General features: G+C 44.4%; 1 protein-coding gene across 11 annotated transcripts in view; it reads right to left on the reverse strand.

Annotated features, from left to right (window-relative positions):
- The window catches only part of LOC308476700 (trefoil factor 3-like), a 33713-nt gene that overhangs the window by 1706 nt on the left and 9788 nt on the right, over window positions 1-22219 (reverse strand). For 3 of the 11 annotated variants that reach the window (XR_013986050.1, XR_013986051.1, XR_013986052.1), the window contains exons 3-4: window positions 20810-20935; window positions 19938-20223 (exon numbers count right to left, since the gene is read on the reverse strand). The exons of 1 other annotated variant lie outside the window; for it this stretch is intronic. The gene's annotated coding sequence lies outside the window, so the exon portion shown is untranslated. Of the gene's footprint in view, window positions 1-1090; window positions 1127-9243; window positions 9578-10944; window positions 11152-11759; window positions 11796-19937; window positions 20224-20809; window positions 20936-22219 lie in introns of those variants that run through there. 7 more of the 11 variants (XR_013986048.1, XR_013986049.1, XR_013986044.1 and 4 more) reach the window with 7 other exon arrangements.

Consider the following 22219-nt stretch of genomic DNA (forward strand, 5'->3'; position numbering starts at 1 on the left):
AAAGGCCCAAAAAGGCAGTGTTTGGTTTGACATTTGTATAGCATTTCTGGTGTCCAAAAGTGCTGTTGTGATGACATCATTCCTCTAAAGTAAATCAGTATTATTATCTCCCACATTGTGAGGGCTGAGACTGAAAATGGCTTGCTCAAGTGGCAAGATTCAAACCAATGAAAATTCACATCTGAGTAGGTGCATGTACTCCTAGGGTATCACTAACCCCCCCCCCCCCAATGTTTCAAAGCTTAGGAATGTGTCATTTGTTATGATGCTGGACTTGATAAAGTTTGGGTTTGATCCAGCAAGGCAATCCTAACTAATAAAGTTCTGAATCTTTCTGTTTCCTGCTGCATCAGAGAGGATATTAATGAACTTGAGCAGCAAAGTTACACAAATAAAGGGAAGGAAACAGGTAGAAATACAAGATAAATGTACTTAAATGGAGGAATAAACTACAAGATAAAAATTCATCAACAGGCACAAACACTTAAGCAGCTGTGTCTTATCGGCACAGATATCATAGCAAGCATGGTATATTTACAAAGCATGAGGAAACCTGGCTCTCCCAGGCTCTTTCTGCAGGCCACAACTCAATTCAACTGGCTCATGGAAATCAAAAGACTCCAACTCCATTCATGTGCATTCACACTCTCACACACCAGTTAGAGATGGATGAACCTGTCAGTTTCAGAGCCTCTCAATTTCTCATTTTGACAAACTCAGATTCAGTTTGCTGTATTGTGCCATCAACTTTGAATTTTCTTATAAGTTTGCATGAAGATTCATCAGAATTTCTCCTAACATCCCCATTTTTTGTATGCAGCTTGCCTCACGTACACATTTTTCCAAGCAATATTCCCTAAGAATGCATTTTGGTCTGCTATTTTCACCATTATCTGCATTTCTAAGCCCCTTATGTGCACTTTCCGTACATCTTCTTTTGGTTGGAGAGGGTAGCACAAAATTCACAGAAGGCTGAATTTAGAACAAAAGCCTCATTTCAGTTTGTGTATTGCGAAGTGGGTAGAGTTGCATTAAAATGAAAATCAAACCAAATCCCTTGCCTCCCAGTCGCTAGAACCACTTGACTTACCCCACCTGAATGAGATGATGAACAGCTCAATGAGAAACAGCAGGATATCAAAAATCAGAAGGGCAAGGCTAATTTATATGGTTCAAGAAGACCTCCTCCTTCCTGTGGCAGCCCCTTGAGGTGAAACAACTATCAATAATTGGGCCAATGAAATAACCGTTAGTAAACCCAAAAGCCAAGAACTGGACGTTGGGTTCAGGAAACCATGCAAATCAACAGACTTTTGTAGCAACATTTCAGTTGATTTCTTATATCTTTTATGTCAAAAAAATCCAACCGTTCTGTGGTCACAAGAAGCTGCTGCTTCCATGTGTTGCATTTTCCTATCTTGAGCAACAGGTAAATGAGACTTAGGACATTTTAACTGGCAATCTCGTTTATCTGGCAATGTTTCTTTTTTTTTTTTACCTGCAACTTTCTCATGCAAGGAGGAACACAACTTTAGCAGATTCATTGTGTATCCCTCTCATATATGCTCATTTTTAAAGGTATCCCCCTCATATATGCTCATTTTTAAGGCAATGTTTCCACAAAACCAATATTTGAATATCTACTTGAGAAGGCTTTTGATGGTGCTGGGCAAGGTTTATATTTCAGACTGGGCATTATTTTTTTTAACTCTATAATTTTTCTGTAGTCACTACAAGGAAGAGTTTTTTTAGGAGCTCAGTAATTTCTGTTCCTTTAGAACAGAATGTTTGTATTTATTATATTTATTTGTCACTATGTACAAGTGTCTCAATGTGAGTGACATAATAAAAGTAAGAAATAACACAAAACATTAGACCCAAAGATAAAAGTATCAATTAAACAAGACCTCAAGTGCTACACACACACACACACACACACACACACACCTCACTTAAAAGAATGAGGAGAATAAAAGTGGTCCTAGACATGAATAATTACCCTCCCAATATGGTAGAGTAGGGTAACCAATATGGAGGGCTACCACAAATCATGCAGTTGATTTTCCAGAACTTGGAAATCGCAGGGGTCAGCACACTCACAGTGAAATGGATGAGCCTCAACATGGGAAAACCCCCTTTGTGATTCGTTCAAAGATGATGTATTGATGTCACTGAATATTTATTCCTGTCATTGTTTCATGGTTCATATTGCTTTTGTGGTAATGACTTGTTTTGATAGGAGGTATGGTCCATAAACAGGAAGGAGAGGGATGAGGAAGCAGTATCAGTGGATTCTACGTCAGAATTGTTCAAAGCTGCTTAAAATTTGAAATGCAGATGTGCTCCTTCTGGTCCTCAGGACAATGGGAATAGGAACATGTCCTTTTCTCAGACTATGACCAAGTGTGTATGCTAACTTCATTATCTCCTCCCAAATGAGAAATAGCAGCTTCTAGCTCAAGGGGAGTACTTGGTGCATTAATATCCAATTTCTGAGCAATTGAGTTGCACGTATGCTAAGTGCATAACAAACTTCCCTGTTGTATTCTGAACGTGTGCATCTCAGTCAGAGAGAATGGAACCAACTGATATGTCAAGAAGGAGTTTTCATTTCTGAGCTCCATTTCTGCTCTTTTCCTTTTTGTGATGGTGTCAGGAAGGTAACTGATATCCACTGAGTCTCCATCAAATCTCATGATTTATTTATCTATTTAATTAATATGTATACTGCCCATCATCCGAAGTTCACTGCATAAAAATACAAAATGGGAACACAAAATACAGCATGAAACAAAAACAAACCATTAACACCCCCCCCCCTTTACTGGGATGTAGAAGGATGTAGAATTTTCATCAGGAAAGGCCTGGTTATAGAGAAAACTTTTTGCCTGGCCCCTAAAGATATATAACGAAGGCACCAGGTGAGCCTCCCTGGGGAGAGCATTGCACAGACAGGGAGCCACAGCTATGCCCATTCTAAGAAAAGGGCTGTTAGAGGAAGAAGCATTTTGATCTGTGTTGACATTCAGAAAAGCATTTTGAAGCCCCTGAAGAAAATACTTTGCTGGGTATCACAATTCATTATAAAACGGTGGACAAACAGCCACCTATGTTGTCCACAGGGGCACCAAACCAAGGGGGTGCAAAATAATTATAATACTTAGATTTATACAGATACCTAATCAAAGTTAGAAATATTAAGTTGGGGGAGTGGCATGCTCAGGGTGTTGTATTACCAAAGTTCACCTTGCCCTCATTAAGAGAGTGCAGGCCAGGAGATGAGATACACAAGTTCCCAAGATGCACATGCAAAGAAAGTAAAAATATACTAATATGCATTTCTGGTTTCCTTCTTGCTGTATATAGATATCAGTTCTCTGTGAATTAGTTCAGGGTGTTGTGGGGTGGGATTAATGGTGTGATCACTTAAAGTATATTCCCCCCCCCCCAGGGAGTGCACACTGTATATTTGTGAGAGAGCCTTTGCAGAACTCTAATAGCAAATGCAAGTTGAGAATACCAGCAAATGGTTACTAAAACAGGGTACTGGGAAACTTGAAGGAGTCATTAACATGTTCAGAGATCACTAGAATTACAAAGATTGTTTTTTAAAAGCCTGTTGGGGATTATTTATCTCAGTGAAGACCTTACTTGGAAAATCAATACAACCCAGATGGTTAAGAAAGCCCAACAGACACTCCATCTCCTCAGAGTATTGCGAAAGAATGATGTCAATCAACATTTGATGATCTCCTTCTACCGGTTCACAATAGAATGTGTCCTTTCATACTGCATCACGGTGTGGTACGCTGATTTGACATCAACTGATAGGAAGTGCCTACAGAGGGTGGTGAATACAGCACAAGATATTATGGGCTGTCCCGTGAATCTGCTGTATGAAATTGCGGAAGAACGTTGCCTCAGGAGAGTGAGGAAAATTCTCAGGGATGATTCATACCCTGGGCGGCACTTTCTTGATCTCCTGCCCTCAGGCAGAAGATATAGAAGCATTATTAGTCACACCAACACGGTAAAGAACAGCTTCTATCCGTGGGCTGTTAGGCTGCTGAATGAAAAGATAACAACAGGGCAACTGACTTTCGGGTTTGGTGGGTGTGCGTTAGTAAACGAGGGGAATTAAGACCAACAGAGCTGAGTGGGGGGTGCTCGTGTAATCTCACTGTATACAAGTTGTACAAGTGACAATAAAGTATTTCAATTTCAATATTCAGAACAGTAGGAGAATGTGCAATATTTAGTTGATATATGCACATTACCCAAGTCTTGTGGGAGATTAGGTATATTGACCTCTTCCTGCCTGAAAGGATTATGTGCATGTTTTCCATGAGGCCTGCTTAATGTGCACAGCTGTCAGTTGTTATGCACAGTAACCTATCAAAGTACATTTTCCGTACGATAGATAGCCCAAACAGCCCCATAATGTTCCCTATAGCCATGATGCATACAGTTCGGTTTAAGTTGGGAAAGAAGAACAGAAAACTGAAGGGGGTGGGGGTGGCAGTGGTACGTCCTGGTTGGAGAGGATAGCTGGCTGGAACCCTGAACAACAGTGCTTCTGTTAGAAGGTGAGGATGTGCTGTAGCATTTTGTTGTAGGTCCTATTGTCCTATCTTGGGGAGTGGGCTCTTAAGTTAAAATATTTCTGAAATTGTTTGACAGCCCTGCCCCATGGCATGAGAAGCCCACTCACCTTTTGCGTGCGGCGGCATTGCAGGACGGAGGATGCTTCACTGGGGCCCTGAGAGAGCTATTCAAACTGTCTGGGACCTTCCTGGTGGGCAGAGAGGGCATAAGCCTGCTCCCTGCTTTGGCAAATGGGGATGCAAGCTGGGACTTGGGCTGTGTGGAGGGCGAAGCCAATGGAGCCAATGGTGGGTTTTCCTCAGATTGCCCATTTAAGCAGCCAGCACCCTGACCCCAAGTATGAGAATAGGGTAGTGAATGGATGATGCTTTTAATAAATAATAAATAATAAATAATAAATAAATTTTATTTATATCCCGCCCTCCCCAGCCGAAGCTGGGCTCAGGGCGGCTAACAACAATCAAAATAATCCAACTTTCTAAAAACATGCATTATAAAATTAATTAAAATCAAATTAAAATCAAATTGACGGCAACCATTAAGCAAAATTCTGTGCAGATTGCCAGAGGAGGGGGTCAGGCTGCACCCTGACCAAAGGCCTGGTGGAACAATTCTGTCTTGCAGGCCCTGGGGAAAGATGTCAGGTCCCGCAGGGCCCTAGTCTCTTGTGACAGAGTGTTCCACCAGATTGGAGCCGCAGCCGAGAAAGCCCTGGCTCTAGTTGAGGCCAGCCTAACCTCTCTGTGGCCTGGGATCTTCAGGATGTTTTTATTTGCAGACCGTAAATTTCTCTGTGGGACATACCAGGAGAGGCGGTCCCGTAGGTACGAGGGTCCTAGGCCGTATAGGGCTTTAAAGGTTAAAACCAACACCTTAAACCTGATCCTGTACTCCACCGGGAGCCAGTGCAGCTGGTATAGTACTGGATGAATATGATCTCGCAGCGAAGACCCCATAAGGAGTCTCGCCGCGGCATTCTGCACCCGCTGGAGTTTCTGGGTCAGTCTCAAGGGCAGCCCCACGTAGAGCGAGTTACAATAGTCAAGCCTGGAGGTGATCGTCGCGTGGATCACAGTGGCTACGTCAGGGCAAGAGAGATAAGGAGCCAACTGCTTAGCTTGGCGGAGATGAAAAAATGCCGCCTTTGTTATAGCTGTAATCTGCGCCTCCATAGAGAGGGAGGTATCGAAGATTACACCCAAACTCTTAACGGACGATGCTGGCACTAATTGCACCCCCGCAAGAGATGGGAGTTGCCCCCTCAATCCCATATCGCCCCGTCCCAGCCAGAGGACCTCTGTCTTCGAGGGATTTAACTTCAACCGGCTCCCACGTAACCATCCAGCCACAGCTTCCAGACATCTGGTCAGTGTGTCTGGGGCCGAGTCAGGATGGCCATCCATCAACAGATAGAGTTGGGTGTCATCGGCATACTGATGGCAACCCAGCCCAAAACTCCGGACAAGCTGGGCGAGGGGGCGCATAAAGATGTTAAAAAGCATCGGGGAGAGAATCGCACCCTGAGGCACTCCACACACCAAGGAGTGGCGCGATGACAATTCCCTCCCAAGCGCCACCCTCTGTCCCCAACCAGAGAGAAACGAGCGCAGCCATTGAAGGACTGTGCCCTGGATCCCCACGTCGGCAAGGCGGTGGTCCAGGAGTTCGTGATCGACCATGTCGAAGGCTGCTGACAGGTCTAGAAGAATCAGCAGCCCCGACCCGCCTCGATCCAGCTGCCTGCGGAGATCATCTGTTAGGGCGACCAGAGCCGTCTCGGTCCCATGACCAGCGCGGAAGCCGGTCTGGAATGGATCGAGAGCCGATGTTTCATCCAGAAACCTACCAAGCTGTTCAGCAACCGCTCTCTCAATCACCTTACCCAGGAATGGAAGATTCAAAACCGGGCGGTAATTGGATAGATCTAAGGGATCTAATGATGTTTTCTTTAAGAGCGGACGCACCACTGCCTCCTTCAGTTCCCCTGGGAATATCCCGGTGCCAAGGGACAAATTGATGATATCACCCAGGGGGGCCCGCACCTCGTCTGGGCACCCTCTAATCAGCCAAGACGGGCACAGGTCAAGAGGACAGGTGGTGGGCTTTCCAGCTTGGAGGAGTCTGTCCACATCGGCTGGGAATATCCGGTCAAAGTGGTCCAATACTGGACCCGAGGACAGTCGAGGGGCCTCCAGTTCCTTTATTGTATCCAAATTGGCAGGGAGGTCATGGCGGAGCAACAGGACCTTCTCCGCAAAAAAGCTCGCAAATGCCTCACAGCTGTGTGTCAAATTGTTGTTTAAATTTGGCTGTCCTTCAAGGGACGTTAAAGACCTAATTATACTAAATAATTGCGCCGGGCGAGAGCTAACAGAGGCAATGGAGGCCGAGAAGTAGGACTTCTTAGCGGCCTTCACTGCCATCTCGTAGGTTTTCATAAAAACCCTATAAGATGTTCTTGAGGCTCCGTCACGGGCACCCCGCCATACTCGCTCTAGTCGTCTGAGGTCCCGCTTCATTTTCCGAAGCTCCTCGGTAAACCAGGGAGCCCGGTTTCTGCGGGGTCGCAGAGGGCGCCTAGGTGCGATCTCATCGATGGCTGCTAGGAGCTGGGTATTCCAGTCCTCAACAAGCTCAGTCAATGAGTCGCCAGGGAAAGCAAGGTCCCGCAAGGCCTGATGGAATCTATCAGGGTCCATCAGCCTCTGCGGGCGAGCCCAAATCGGCTCGCCACCTAAGCAGGGTGGAGGTGGAAAATCAATCCTGGCTTTCAGAGCGTAGTGATCAGACCATGGCACCTTCATCGAAGGAGACATGATCACATCTATACCGGCGCCAAAGATCAAATCCAGCGTGTGGCCTGCTTGATGTGTGGGGCCCGAAACAAACTGGGAGAGCCCTAGTGTCGCCATGGAAGACACCAGGTCCAGAGCCTGTGAGGAGAGAATGGCATCAGCATGGATGTTGAAGTCCCCCAATATCAATAGGTTAGGGAACTCCAAGGCCCAGCCGGCCACCGCCTCCAGCAGGCCTGACAGGGTGGCTGCTGGTGCGCTAGGTGGCCGGTACACCAGCCAGACAGCCAAGCTCACCTCGGAGCCCCACACTAGGCCAACACATTCAATGCCGGGGATCGATGGCGATGGTAGAGCCCTGAAAGAACAATCTTCCCGGATTAATAATGCCACCCCTCCCCCCCAGCCCACAGTCCGCGACTGGTGGAGGACGGAGAAACCCGGGGGCGCCATCTCTCGTAAGGTAACAGTATCCCCTTCGCGCACCCAGGTCTCCGTCACACAAGCCAGGTCAACCCCCTGCGAGGTGAAGAAATCTCGCAGGGTGGCGGTTTTGTTGCCTATAGACCTGGCATTGCACAACACCAGTGAGTCTGAAATCATCCCCGCAAAGCTGCATTAGCCACAGGGAGAGAGAGCAGGTACCATACTGGATAAAGGACTGGTTCTGTAGCTGATGCACACCATTTCAATCTCACAATGACAAAAGGATGGACACTCTCACACTTGAAAAGGGATGGTGGAATTTGGTCTCTTTGCATTTCACAGTGAATGGATTGGATGATGCTCTGAGTCTGAATGACTGGCATAACTTGGATTGGATGATTTCCCATAGGTCCACCACAGCTTCCTTTCCCCCTTTGCCTCTCCACATCATGTGATGTGGCCCAACAGCTTTAAGCAGGGGTCTGCAACCTTTAAGACAAAAAGAGCCACTTGGACCCGTTTCCGAAGAAAAAAAAACTGGGAGCTGCAAAACTCGTCATGATAAAAATAACTTTTTTGTCACTTTTTTATTATTTCTTTGTTTGACCCCTCAGAATTACTCCTCCTCATAGAAATAAACATTAAATTAACAAGTTACCTTTTTTTGTGTGTGTGTTCTTCACTCCCCTTCAAAACAGTGACCAGCGTACATGCCCCCTTTCAATGCAGTGACCAGCGTACATGCCCCTTACAATGTAGCGGGCGGGTGGGAAGGTGACGTCGGGACGGTGCGTGACTAACGCACGCACCGCCCCCATGCGACGTCACAGCCAGTACAGCGCCCGCCACAGTGGGGAGTGTTGGGGTGCACAATGCGCCTCCTCCCCTCGCTAGTATCTGCCCCGGAGCCGCGGCAAAGGTGTAAAAGAGCCACATGCCGCTCCGAAGCCGCGGGTTGCAGACCCCTGGCTTTAAGTCACCTGAAGCCATTTGTCCCACAGGCACCTTTCTGCAGTGCACCTCTCCTTTGAGTTAAAGGTTGATGGATGGATGTGCACTGTTGGATGAGGAGCTTGTAACACCAGCTAATCCAGGAGAAAAATAATCTCAAGATCTATACCAGGCATAGGCAAACTCAGCCCTCTAGTTGTTTTTGTCCTACAACTCCCATCATCCCTAGCTAGCAGGACCAGTGGTCAGGGATGATAGGAAGTGTAGTTCCAAAACACCTGGAGGGCCGAGTTTGCCTATCCCTGCTCTAGACTGTATTCTTGTTGTAAAATATATTGCTAGATATCCAGCCTACTTGGAAAATAGACTTGTGTCACTTTGCACTGCTGTGAGATAAGAGCTTAAAGGTGAAAAAATGTCAATACCATCAAAAAGAGAAACACATCATCATTATTTTTTTGCAAGGCTTTAATATGCTGACTGCGCAAGAAAGTTTCATAAAGATAATGCAAACGGGGAAATAAAATGCATTTCTACATTCTCAAGAGTAATAGCCAAGGTTGGCAAAAATACTATGGAGCTGAGACTAATTAGCTACGTTTATAGATTTTGGGAGGAGATGATTTGCAGTTGTTGTGCGCAGACTGACCTCCCTGGCAAGGAAAGAAGCAGGAAATCGGGGTAGAGAGGAGGAAATGTAGAAAGCTACAGCTATGCCAGTATTTTGTTCTCTGTTTTTGTCTTGGAGGGATGCCGTTGTCGGAGGTTCCTGGTCTGTGACTTCATTTCGTTCTAATTTGCTGAAATGAAAAGAAGAGAAAGCTGCTTAGAGGGTGAACATTCCTGTTTCAACTGTCTGGACTCTGAATAGGGCTTGGGAGAAATTTCATTGGTTATGGATAAGTTGGGGGTTATCCTTGGCCTTGTCTGGATGGCTTCCTACTTGGGTTGTCAACTAAGGGTTGTAGACCCAAAGAAATCAATGGACTGAAGTTAGTTATGACTTAGTCCAGCTTTATTGATTTCCTGTGTCATTGCATCTGCTGTTTCTTTCTCTTCCATTCCCTTTCCTTGCTATCCCTATAGCCTTTGCCCTCTGTGGATTGTATCCCATGTTGTGGGAGAAAAGTTGGCCAAAATGATTTGGGGAACCTTCCTTTACCCAGGGGTTAAGTTAAACGCATCCATACGATTGTAAACATAGTAGATTTTTCCAAATGGGAGGTTGTGGGTTGAGAGAGATCAACCTCTCTGATGCAAAACATGAAGGAAATGGGGAAGGAGGACTACACTTGTCATGCAAAATGGTAGAAAGAGGGGCAGAGACAGGGTTTGTAAGCCTGCCAGTTCTAGTAACACCCAGCAGTTACAAAGTGTGTGTGTGTGTGTGTGTGTGTGTGTGTGTGTTCAAGAGACTTTGGACCAAGGTAGGTCAGGATTATTCTTTTCTCAGAAATTGCAGGTGTTTGATAATATCTGTAGAGAACCCACAACGAAGTGCTGCTTAAAATGAGATAAATGTTAATGGGGGCTGAGATTGGGAGACTTCCGAGCTCTCAGTCCTTTACATTATGCTTCCTAAAGCAGGGGCATAGTGTGGGTTGCTGGCGCCTGGGATGGTAGACTGGGCAGCAGTCAGTCCCTTTGCTAAGCGACATCTAATCAAGGGAGTCTCTCCTTGCAAACTAGCCCCGACTGGTAGCAGAGATAAGGCAGAGAAACGCAAAGCCAGGACTGCCGCTGTGTCGCCTCACTCTCCTGTCCTTGCAGCGAGGCGCAACACACATGACTCTGGCAGTGCTTTCCCACCATCTTCCTCCTCCCTTCCTTATGCCTGGCCCAGGGGCAAGGCACACACACAAGGCATCCCTTTGCCTGCCACAAGAAGGAGGCACTGCCACTGGATTAGCCTCAAAGGCCTCAATGAGGGAGCCTGATGTGGGGGCAGCTGGTTGCGCCCCCTTAGAAATTTGTGCTCAGGGCCCCACCGTCACTGTCCAGAAGCAGAGCACAAGTGCTTCACCAGCACTTTTTTTTTAAAAAAACCCCAGATGTATACCAAATTATGGCATAGCCCCCATTCCCCGGGAACAGCTCTAGGATAAGCTCTTGATATCTATTAGTTGTTTCTCTTTAAAAATGAAAACAAATAAAATATGTCGCTTACCTCTTCAGCCTCGGCCCCAGCGGCGGCCCCAGCGGCGGCCCCAGCGAAAACCGGGTCGGCCATCCCGTCGACCACCTCGGCTGCCACCTCGGCGACGGCCACGCCTGGCATCTGCCACACTAGCCAATCCTATGATCAGGATAAGTGCCAGCAGCCAGATCCATTTGAAGTTCATTTTTATGTGAAATCTTCACAGAATCTTCAGACCTGTTAAAGCATTTCATATCAAAGGTGTGACTCAACAGAGGTTCAATCTGCTTTTTTCCATAAAGAAAGGTAAAAAAAGGCAGTTTTTTGTTTGCCATTTGCATAGCATTTCTAGTGTCCAAAAGTGCAGTTATGATGACATCATTCCTCTAAGGCGAATCAGTATTATCATCTCCCACGTTGCTAGGGCTGAGACTGAAAATGGCTTAGTCAAGTGGCAAGATTCAAACCAATGAAAATTCACATCTGAGTAGGAATAGGAAGGAGTGCATGTACTGCTGGGGTATCAATAACAACCCCACCCCACAACAAGTTTTGAAGTTTAGGAATGTGCCATGTGCCATGATGCTGGACTTGATAAACTTTGGGTTTGATCCAGCAACACAATCCTAACTAAGAAAGCATTTTGGTCTCCCTTTCTAAGTCCCCTATGTGCACTTTCCGTACATCTTCTTTTGGTTGGAGAGAGTAACACAAAATTCGCAGAAGGCTGAATTTAGAACAAAAGCCTCATTTCAGTTTGTGTATTGCGAAGTGGGTAGAGTTGCATTAAAATGAAAATCAAACCAAATCCCTTGCCTCCCAGTCGCGAGAACCACTTGACTTACCCCACCTGAATGAGTTGCTGAACAGCTCGATGAGAAACAGCAGGATATCAAAACTCAGAAGGGCAAGGCTAATTTATATGGTTCAAGAAGACCTCCTCCTTCCTGTTGCAGCCCCTTGAGGTGAAAATGCTATCAATAATTGGGCCAATGAAATAACCGTTAGTAAACCCAAAAGCCAAGAACTGGACGTCGGGTTCAGGAAACAATGCAAGTCAACGGACTTTTGTAGCAACATTTCAGTTGATTTCTTATATCTTTTATGTCAAAAAAATCCAACCGTTTTGTGGTCACAAGAAGCTGCTGTTTCCATGTGTTGCATTTTCCTATCTTGAGCAACAGGTAAATGAGACTCAGGACATTCTAACTGGCAACATCCTTTATCTGGCAATGTTTCTTTTCTTTTTTACCTGCAACTTTCTCATGCAAGGAGGAACACAACTTTAGCAGATTCATTGGCCTAGGTATCCCCCTCATATATGCTCATTTTTAAAGGCAATGATTCCACAAAATTCCACACTCACAGTGAAATGGATGGGAAAACCTCCTTCGTGATTCATTCAAAGTTGATGTATTGATATGTCACTGAATATTTATTCCTGTCATTGTTTCACGGTTCATATTGCTTTTGTGGTAATGACTTGTTTTGATAGGAGGTATGGTCCATATACAGGAAGGAGAGGGATGAGGAAGCAGTATCAGTGGATTCTATTTCAGACCTGTTCAAAACTTCTTAAAATCTGAAATGCAGATGTGCTCCTTCTGGTCCTCAGGACAATGGGAAGATGTCCTTTTCTCAGACTATGACCAAGTGTGTATGCTAACTTCATTATCTCCTCCCAAATGAGAAATAGCAGCTTCTAGCTCAAGGGGAGTACTTGGTGCATTAATATCCAATTTCTGAGCAATTGAGTTGCTCGTATGCTAAGTGCATAACAAACTTCCCTGTTGTATTCTGAACGTGAGCATCTCAGTCAGAGAGAATGGAACCAACTGATATGTCAAGAAGGAGTTTTCATTTCTGAGCTCCATTTCTGCTCTTTTCCTTTTTGTGATGGTGTCAGGAGGGTAACTGATATCCATTGAGTCTCCATCAACTCTCATGATTTATTTATCTATTTCATTAATTTGTATACCGCCCATCATCCGAAGTTTGCAGGCCGGTTCACTGCATAAAAATACAAAATGGGAACACAAAATACAGCATGAAACAAAAACAAACCATTAACCCCCCCTTACTGGGATGTAGAAGGATGTAGAATTTTCTTCAGGAAAGGCCTGGTTATAGAGAAAACTTTTTGCTTGGCCCCTAAAGATATATAATGAAGGCACCAGGTGAGCCTCCATGGGGAGAGCATTGCACAGACAGGGAGCCACAGCAGAAAAGGCTTATTGTCATATTGCCGCTCTCCAGACCTCTTGTGGAGGGGACACACGAAGAAGGGCCTCCCATGATTATCATAAGTACTAGTGACAGCAGTCGGCTCCCACTCCTCTTGTCCTGGAGCCTCAAAGCAGTTCTGGGCCAGAAACATAGTAGGTCATGCCATGGATCATGACACAGGGTCTTTTCAGTTGTGCTGCCCCAACTCCAGGGCCGGATTAATACCTTCGAGACCTGAAGCACTTAAAAGATTTTGGTTTGCCCATATATATCTCATTCAAAAGATAACCAATAATAACCTTCCTGAAGAAACCAGAGGCCTTTCTCCTAGGCATAGTCGGCCAATTGGTGCCAAAGAAGGATAGAACTTTTTTTATGTATGCCACAACAGCAGCAAGAATACTCATCGCAAAGTATTGGAAGACACAAGATTTACCCACTCTGGAAGAATGGCAGATGAAGCTGATGGACTATATGGAATTGGCAGAAATGACTGGCAGAATCCGAGACCAGGGAGAAGAGTCGGTGGAAGAAGAGTGGAAGAAGTTCAAAGATTATCTACAGAAATATTGTAAAATTAATGAATGTTAGAACGATGTAGGATAGAAATTAAGTGGTTTCCAGCTGTAATGCTTTAAGGGAATATGAAAAATGGGTTGTTAAGAGATAAAAATTTAAAGTTACTATTTTAAGACTAAAGATTAGGATAAATAAAGAGGGTAAGGATTTGCTGAACCAACAAACTGAACTGGAATACAAAAAAGGGAGGTATGAGGAGGTCCGGGAAACAAGCTAAGGAAAAATAAGTAATAGAAAATCTGAGTGTTTTTAAGCATTTTTATTTATTTATTTATTTTTTCATTTTTTTCTTGTAATATTTTTAAAATCCTAATAAATATCTTATTAAAAAAAAGATAACCAATAATAAACCGTAAAATAAAACTTTATTTTTCAAAACGAAAGAGAATCTACAGCAAGATGGAAAACAATGTTTATTTTTCTATACTTGTTTAAATAATGTTGGGGGGGGGTTGTTCAGCGGCACCATATTGTCCATGGTAAATCTGGCAATGGAAAATTTCTGTGGTGCACCCCTTCCCTTATTCCATAAGCACATGCTTATTTTGCTTATTGGATATTCCAGCCCTCCCCAACTTTCAAACGCTGTCCCCAGGGGGAGTCCCTTAATGCTGAGAGTGATGTATCTCCAGGCCTCCCTATTCACCATCCCATGGGCTCAGAGAAGGATATCTGCAAATGCTGGAACACTTTTGTTAAATACTGGTTTTCTGTTTTTATATTACTACTACTATTACTACTATTATTACTACTACTACATACATACATACATACATACATACATATCCTGCCCATCTGGCTGAGTTTCCCCTGCCAATCTGGGCGGCTCCCAACAGAATATTAGAACAGAATAAAATATCAAACTTCCCTAAGCAGGGCTGCCTTCAGATGTCTTCTAAAAGTCAGGTAGTTGTTTATTTCCTTGACATCTGATGGGATTCCACAGGGCGGGCGCCACCACTGAGAATGCTTTCCGCCTGGTTCCCTGTAACCTCACATTTCATAGTGAGGGAACCGCCAGAAGGCGCTGGACCTCAGTGTCCAGGCTAAACCATGGGGGTGGAGACGCTCCTTCAGTTATACTGGGCCCAGGCCATTTAGGACTTTAAAGAGCAGCACCAACACTTTGAATTGCGCTCAGAAGCATGCTGGGAGCCAGTGTAGGTCTTTCAGGACCGGTGTTATATGGTCTTGGCTGAAGCATTCTTCTTCCTGTGTTCTTTGCTCTCCTCATGGAATCCTCCAACTTCTTACACTTTCCTCCTCATATTTCTGTGCTACACTCTTAGATCACTAGTCAATTTAAACTGGGGAATACCAAGTATGGTTTCTCTCCCTTTCTACCTGTTTAGCTTATTGCATTGAAATGACCGTACAGGGAGCTAGTTCTGGAATTATAGAATCATAGAGTTGGAAGGGACCCTGAGGTTCATCTAGTCCAACCCCCAGCAATGCAGGAATCTAAAGCATCCATTACAGATGGCCATTCAATCTCTGCTTAAAAACCTCCAAGGAAGGAGAGTTCACAATCTTCCAAGAAGTCTTCTTCACTGTCAACAACTCTTACCATCAGAAAGTTATTCCAGATGTTTAGTTGGAATCTCCTTTCTTGCAACTTGGATCCATTGGTTCGGTTTCTACCCTCTGGAGCAGGAGAATGACCGCTCCCCGCTTAAAACGGGGGGCGCCCTTTGCGTGGACGCGTGCAGCCCCTAGATCTGGAGTGGCCCCAACAGCATAGGCTTGGCTTTGCCTTCCCTCAGGTGTGATACCTGGAGGTCTCCGCCTACCTCAGTCAGTTGTCCAATCCCACCTGGGGGAAGCCAAGGTCTACCCACATTTGAAATTTAATAAAGTTGTGGCCAATTTAATCCCATAGCACGTTGTCTTGAGTCGTTATTCCACATGACGGGGGGACCGTGCAGGATCTGGGGACTCCGCCTGTCCACGCAAACAAACTTGCTCCATCTTCCATGTGACAGGCCTTGAGATATTTGAAGATGGCTATCATATCTCCTGGGATCCTGCAAGTTTAAGCCTTTTTAACCTGTGTGTGAATATGTGTAGCTCCTGAAATATAGAAACATATCCATGTGCTGGAACATGCTGTGCTGGAACATGCTGTGGAATATGTTCCCTGTGGAATAATATGTGAACCACTCGCCAAGAGCTATGCATTCTGCCGGCATCTGGCCCGCTGTTCTCTCTTTCTGGCCCACTGAAATCTCCACTGTGCAGAACCATCTAGATGGGATCATATTGAGGAAGGACCTCACAGTTAAGCCAGATGGGTCTATCAGTTCTCTTCCATTGCAATATGCAAGCTGAAAAACAACAGTCCTTTGGAATTCACATTTCTCTGAATTTCGCAGTGCAGTTCTTCAGATAAGTAATGCATACAAAAGTACATATACTAGTGTATAGTGTACATAATAAAGAGTGCTTATATTGATGAAAATAATATTAAAAATGTATTTCATTGGGTGAAATGGTCTTGCAAAAATGTGTACATCAGGCAAAATTACATTAAAATGTGTATATTGGCAGCACTAATCAGTCACACTAAAATGCTGATTCAAAAGGACTTTTTAAAATAAATGCACACTGATGTGGAAAGATAATCTGAACTTGAGAGATTTGCCCATCCCTAGCAATCTGCCACCTTTGTGAGGATGTGTGTGGAAGTGACTCTTCTGTGCTGCATTCTGAAGGATTTCTCTTTCTAAGGCACTAGGGCATAAGCAGGACTTGAATTACCAGTGGAGGAGTAACATTTGCCCCATTTGTAATGCCTGCCTAAGGAGGTACTTAAAAGATTCAAGCACAGGCCCATCACACACATTTGCATAAAATATGCATATCCTAATTTATATGTATAGATGCAAATTTAGGTCTATGGGAAAACAAAGGTGGTAGCTAATTCTCACTGTGCTTTTCCTGAATTTCCTGCGGTCCTTATCCAAGGACAAGAATGAGGAAATGCATCTCGAAAAGGGAGACAAAGTGCATAACATTTGCACATTTATAAATAGCCACTTGAATGCAGATAGGAATACACTGCATTTCACCATATTAGGGAGGACTATGACCAGGTGACTTGTGTGCCTGCTCAGACTGCTGTCCTGGTGGCAACAGTTGATGGACATCTACAAGGCCCCAGACTGCTCTTCCTTCTTGTCGTTCTTCATCTTTAAGCAGTACTGCGACAAGGCCAGTTCTTCAGCTATAGGACTGTTCTCCAACAACGCTTCAATTAGAGTGCTGCCTGCTGTAAAAAAAAGGAGCTATGCCCATTCTAAGAAAGGGGCTTTTGGAGGAAGAAGCATTTTGATCTGTGTTGACATTCAGAAAAGCATACTGAAGCCACTGAAGACAATACTTTGCTGGATATCACAATTCATTATGAACTGGTGGACAAACGGCCACCTACGTTGTACCTCATCAGCACTGAATTTAGAGTGGTTCCCCCGCACAGGGGCACCGAAACAAGGGGGTGCACAATAATAATAATACTTAGATTTATACAGATACCTAATCAAAGTTAGAAATATTAAATTGGGGGAGTGGCATGCTCAGGGTGTTGTATTACCAAAGTTCACCCTTGCCCTCATTAAGAGAGTACAGGCCAGGAGATGAGATGGACAAGTTCCCAAGATGCACATGCAGTAGAAGCAAAGAAAGTAAAAATATACTAATATGCATTTCAGGTTTCCCCCCTTCTGCTGTAATATAGATATCAGTTCTCTGTGAATTACCGGTAGTTTAGGGTGTTGTGGGGTGGCATTAATGGTGTGATCACTTAAAGTATATTTCACCCCACTAGGGAGTGCACACCGTATATTTGTGAGAGATCCTTTGCAGAACTCTAATAGCAAATGCAAGTTGAGAATACCTGCAAATGGTTACCAAAACAGGGTCACTGGGAAACTTGAAGGAGTCATTAGCATGTTCAGAGATCACTAGAATTACAAAGATTGTTTTTTAAAAGCCTGTTGTGGATTATTCCTAGGAGTTTATCTCAGTGAAGACCTTACTTGGAAAATCAATACAACCCAGATAGTTAAGAAAGCCCAACAGACACTCCATCTCCTCAGAGTATTGCGAAAGAATGATGTCAATCAACATTTGATGATCTCCTTCTACCGGTCCACAATAGAAAGTGTCCTTTCATACTGCATCACAGTGTGGTATGCTGTTTGACATCAACTGATAGGAAGTGCCTACAGAGGGTGGTGAATACAGCACAAGATATTATGGGCTGTCCCGTGAATCTGCTGTATGAAATTGCGGAAGAACGTTGCCTCAGGAGAGTGAGGAAAATTCTCAGGGAACGATTCATACCCTGGGCGGCACTTTCTTGATCTCCTGCCCTCAGGCAGAAGATATAGAAGCATTATTAGTCGCACCAACACGGTAAAGAACAGCTTCTATCCGTGGGCTGTTAGGCTGCTGAATGAAAAGATAACAACAGGGCAACTGACTTTCGGGTTTGGTGGGTGTGCGTTAGTAAACAAGGGGAATTAAGACCAACAGAGCTGAGTGGGGGGTGCTCGTGTAATCTCACTGTACAAGTTGTACAAGTGACAAAGTATTTCAATTTCAATATTCATAACAGTAGGAGAATGTGCAATATTTAGTTGATATATGCACATTACCCAAGTCTTGTGGGAGATTAGGTATATTGACCTCTTCCTGCCTGAAAGGATTATGTGCATGTTTTCCATGAGGCCTGCTTAATGTGCACAGCTGTCAGTTGTTATGCACAGTAACCTATCAACGTACATTTTCCGTACGATAGATAGCCCAAACAGCCCCATAATGTTCCCTATAGCCATGATGCATAGAGTTCGGTTTAAGTTGGGAAAGAAAAACAGAAAACTGAAGGGGGTGGGGGTGGCAGTGGTACGTCCTGGTTGGAGAGGATAGCTGGCTGGAACCCTGAACAACAGTGCTTCTGTTAGAAGGTGAGGATATGCTGTAGCATTTTGTTGTAGGTCCTATTGTCCTATCTTGGGGAGTGGGCTCTTAAGTTAAAATATTTCTGAAATTGTTTGACAGCCCTGCCCCATGGTATGAGAAGCCCACTCACCTTTTGCGTGCGGCGGCATTGCAGGACGGAGGATGCTTCACTGGGGCCCTGAGAGAGCTATTCAAACTGTCTGGGACCTTCCTGGTGGGCGGAGAGGGCATAAGCCTGCTCCCTGCTTTGGCAAATGAGGATGCAAGCTGGGACTTGGGCTGTGTGGAGGGCGAAGCCAATGGAGCCAATGGTGGGTTTTCCTCAGATTGCCCATTTAAGCAGCCAGCACCCTGACCCCAAGTATGAGAATAGGGTAGTGAATGGATGATGCTTTGAGTCTGAAATCATCCCCGCAAAGCTGCATTAGCCACAGGGAGAGAGCAGGTACCATACTGGATAAAGGACTGGTTCTGTAGCTGATGCACACCATTTCAATCTCACAATGACAAAAGGATGGACACTCTCACACTTGAAAAGGGATGGTGGAATTTGGTCTCTTTGCATTTCACAGTGAATGGATTGGATGATGCTCTGAGTCTGAATGATTGGCATAACATGGAATGGACCAGATTTCCCATAGGTCCACCACCGCTCCCCCTGCCCCCTTTGCCTCTCCACATCATGTGATGTGGCCCAACAGCTTTAAGTCACCTGAAGCCATTTGTCCCACAGGCACCTTTCTGCGGTGCTTTCTCCTTTGAGTTAAAGGTTGATGGATTGATGTCCACTGTTGGATAGAGAGCTATTAAACACCAGCTGATTCTGTCAGTGTGGCCAAAAATATTCTCAAGCTCTAGACTGTATTCTTGTAAAATATACCGCTAGATATCTAGCCTGCTTGGAAAATAGACTTGTGTCACTTTGTACTGCTGTGAGATAAGAGCTTAAAGGTGAAATTTTTTTTCAAGTACATCAAAAAGAGAACACATCATTTTTTTTGCAATGCTTTAATATACTGAATGCGCAAGAAAGTTTCATAAAGATAATGCAAACAGAGGGAAATAAAATGCATTTCCACATTCTCAAGAGTAATAGCCAAGGTTGGCAAAAATGCTATGGAGCTGAGACTAATTAGCTACGTTTATAGCAGACATAGGCAAACTCGGCCCTCCTGATGTCTTGGTCATCATCCCTGACCACTGGTCCTATTAGCTAGGGATGATGGGAGTTGTAGTCCCAAAACATCTGGAGGGCCAAGATTGCAAGATAATGCAAATGGGGAAATAAAATCCATTTCCACATTCTCAAGAGAAATAGCCAAGGTTGGCAAAAAAATACTATGGAGCTGAGACTAATTAGCTACATTTATAGCTTTGGGGGAAGATGATCTGCAGTTGTTGTTTGCAGACTGACCTCCCTGGCAAGGAAAGAAGCAGGAAATTGGGGTAGAGAAAGCTACGCTAGTATTTTGTTTTCTGTTTTTGTCTTGGAGGGATGCCGTTGTCGGACGTTCCTGGTCTGTGCCTTCATTCCGTTCTAATTTGCTGAAATGAAAAGAAGAGAAAGCTGCTTTATAGGCTGAACATTCCTGTTTCAACTGTCTGGAAGCTGAATAGGGCTTGGGAGGAATTTCATTGGTTATGGATAAGTTGGGGGTTATCCTTGGTCTTGTCTGGATGGCTTCCTGCTTGGGTTGCCAGCTAAGGAATGTAGACGCAATCAGTGACATTGCATCCTTTTTGTCACCTGGGGCGCATCTGCGTGTGCACCAGGCAGGACCAGGGGTTGGGCGTGGAGGGTGAACATCATCATTCCACAGCATTGATGGGAGGAGTGAGAAGGATACTGGTATGTTTACATAGTAGTGGTTTCCACAAAAAATGATGGAGAATATTCTAAGAAAACTATGCAAGATGGCCTTTTTATAGTGGAGGGGAATGAGAAAGGAAAAACCTCAGAAAAATATTTACTGCGAAATTTCTCCTTAGCTTTACATTCACACACCCTGGTCTCCTCCTGGTATTTTTTTTTCTATTGCAACATCACTGAATGGAAGAGAGTAAAAATTTTATGTTTCAAAGTGGGGGAGGGGCCACACATGAGAATATTTGACTCAAATGTGCTACTCACGGAAGAAACACCATATCGTGTTCCTGATAGAATTGTTGAAACAGCACCCTCTTCTTAAACATGTACTTCTAGGTATTCCAGAGTATCCACATTCCCTTCTCCGGTTAGGAGGTACATTGCAGTTGTCTATTCAATAAGTAAAGTTGAGAATTCTTAATTCATTGAGGAATAGTTTAATTTAGATTCAGGTCAACATTAGCCATGAAGATTTCCAAGCAAAAGAGAAGTAGGATGCAGCCTGATCACCAAAGTCCTTCAAAATTCCAAATGTAAAACTATGTTCTGTTTGTAGGTACACATGGAAAATAAGTATGCTCAGTGGTAACCTTTACCTTCAAAGAGTGAAGTCAATTACGCACAGAGAGAAACCTCAGCTCTGCCATTAGCTTTAGTCTATTGGTTGCCCAAGAGCCATAGGGGAGATAATCCCAAGGGTGATTTTTCAAGACTGCAGGAAGCTGGAGGTCCTCAGATCTTAAGAACTTGGAGCCTGAATTGATCTGAGCAGAGACAGAGAACCTCTCATATTCTTTCAGGCCTTCCTATTCACCTGAGACTTTCAATTTCTGAGGTCTTCTGCATTGTTTCTGGCACACTGAAATCTCCAGAATGCAGAACAATCTACATGGGGTCGTATTGGGAAAGAAGAGCCCACTTATAGGGATGTGATTGTATTCTATGACTGACAACTTCCAAAGAGGAGCCAATGCTTAGTTTGTCACCAGAAAAGCAACAAATAGATCTGTGACATGTAAAGACTAATACATTTATTGCAGCATCAGCTTTTCTGAATTACAAAAGCTGATGTTACAATAAATACCTTCAGGGGCAAAGTTCTCTTCTGATCACTTGGCTTATCAGCCATGACTCCTGTAACCTTTTGTACGGGGGCAAATGAGTAGCCATACAGAGGTGGGGAACCCCCGGTCCATGGGCCAATGAGTCCCACCAGGTGTTCCCATTTGACCCATGAGCCTATGTGGGTGAAGCTACAACCACCTGCACTTCTCCTTATCATTATCACATCACCTGATGAGGAGGGGGGAGATAACAATCTGACTTGCTGATGTAGAAGGCTCTGTAGCCCAAAGGAACTTGCAGAGTATGACCCATTGAGATCAGCTAATTGTACTTTTAAGTAGACATGCATTGGATTGTGCTGAAAGAGGGTAATGGAATGGATCCCCTAGGAATCATCCACCAACACAATTCAGGCCACCTCCCTTTTGGCCATCTGCCTTTCGAGGCTGTTGAAATCAGTAGTCAGTAACTAGGTTGTCCAGGGAGCCAAACACTGGTCCCTTCCCACTGCTGCTATACTACTTTTTATGCACTGTAAAAAAATATGCCATCCAATCATTTTTTTCCAAATTTATGGCATTGTTCTCCCTCCCCCACTTCTAGGAACAG

Source organism: Podarcis pityusensis (assembly GCF_964106645.2).
Source record: "Podarcis pityusensis genome assembly, chromosome: 4".
Lineage (NCBI taxonomy): Eukaryota > Metazoa > Chordata > Lepidosauria > Squamata > Lacertidae > Podarcis > Podarcis pityusensis.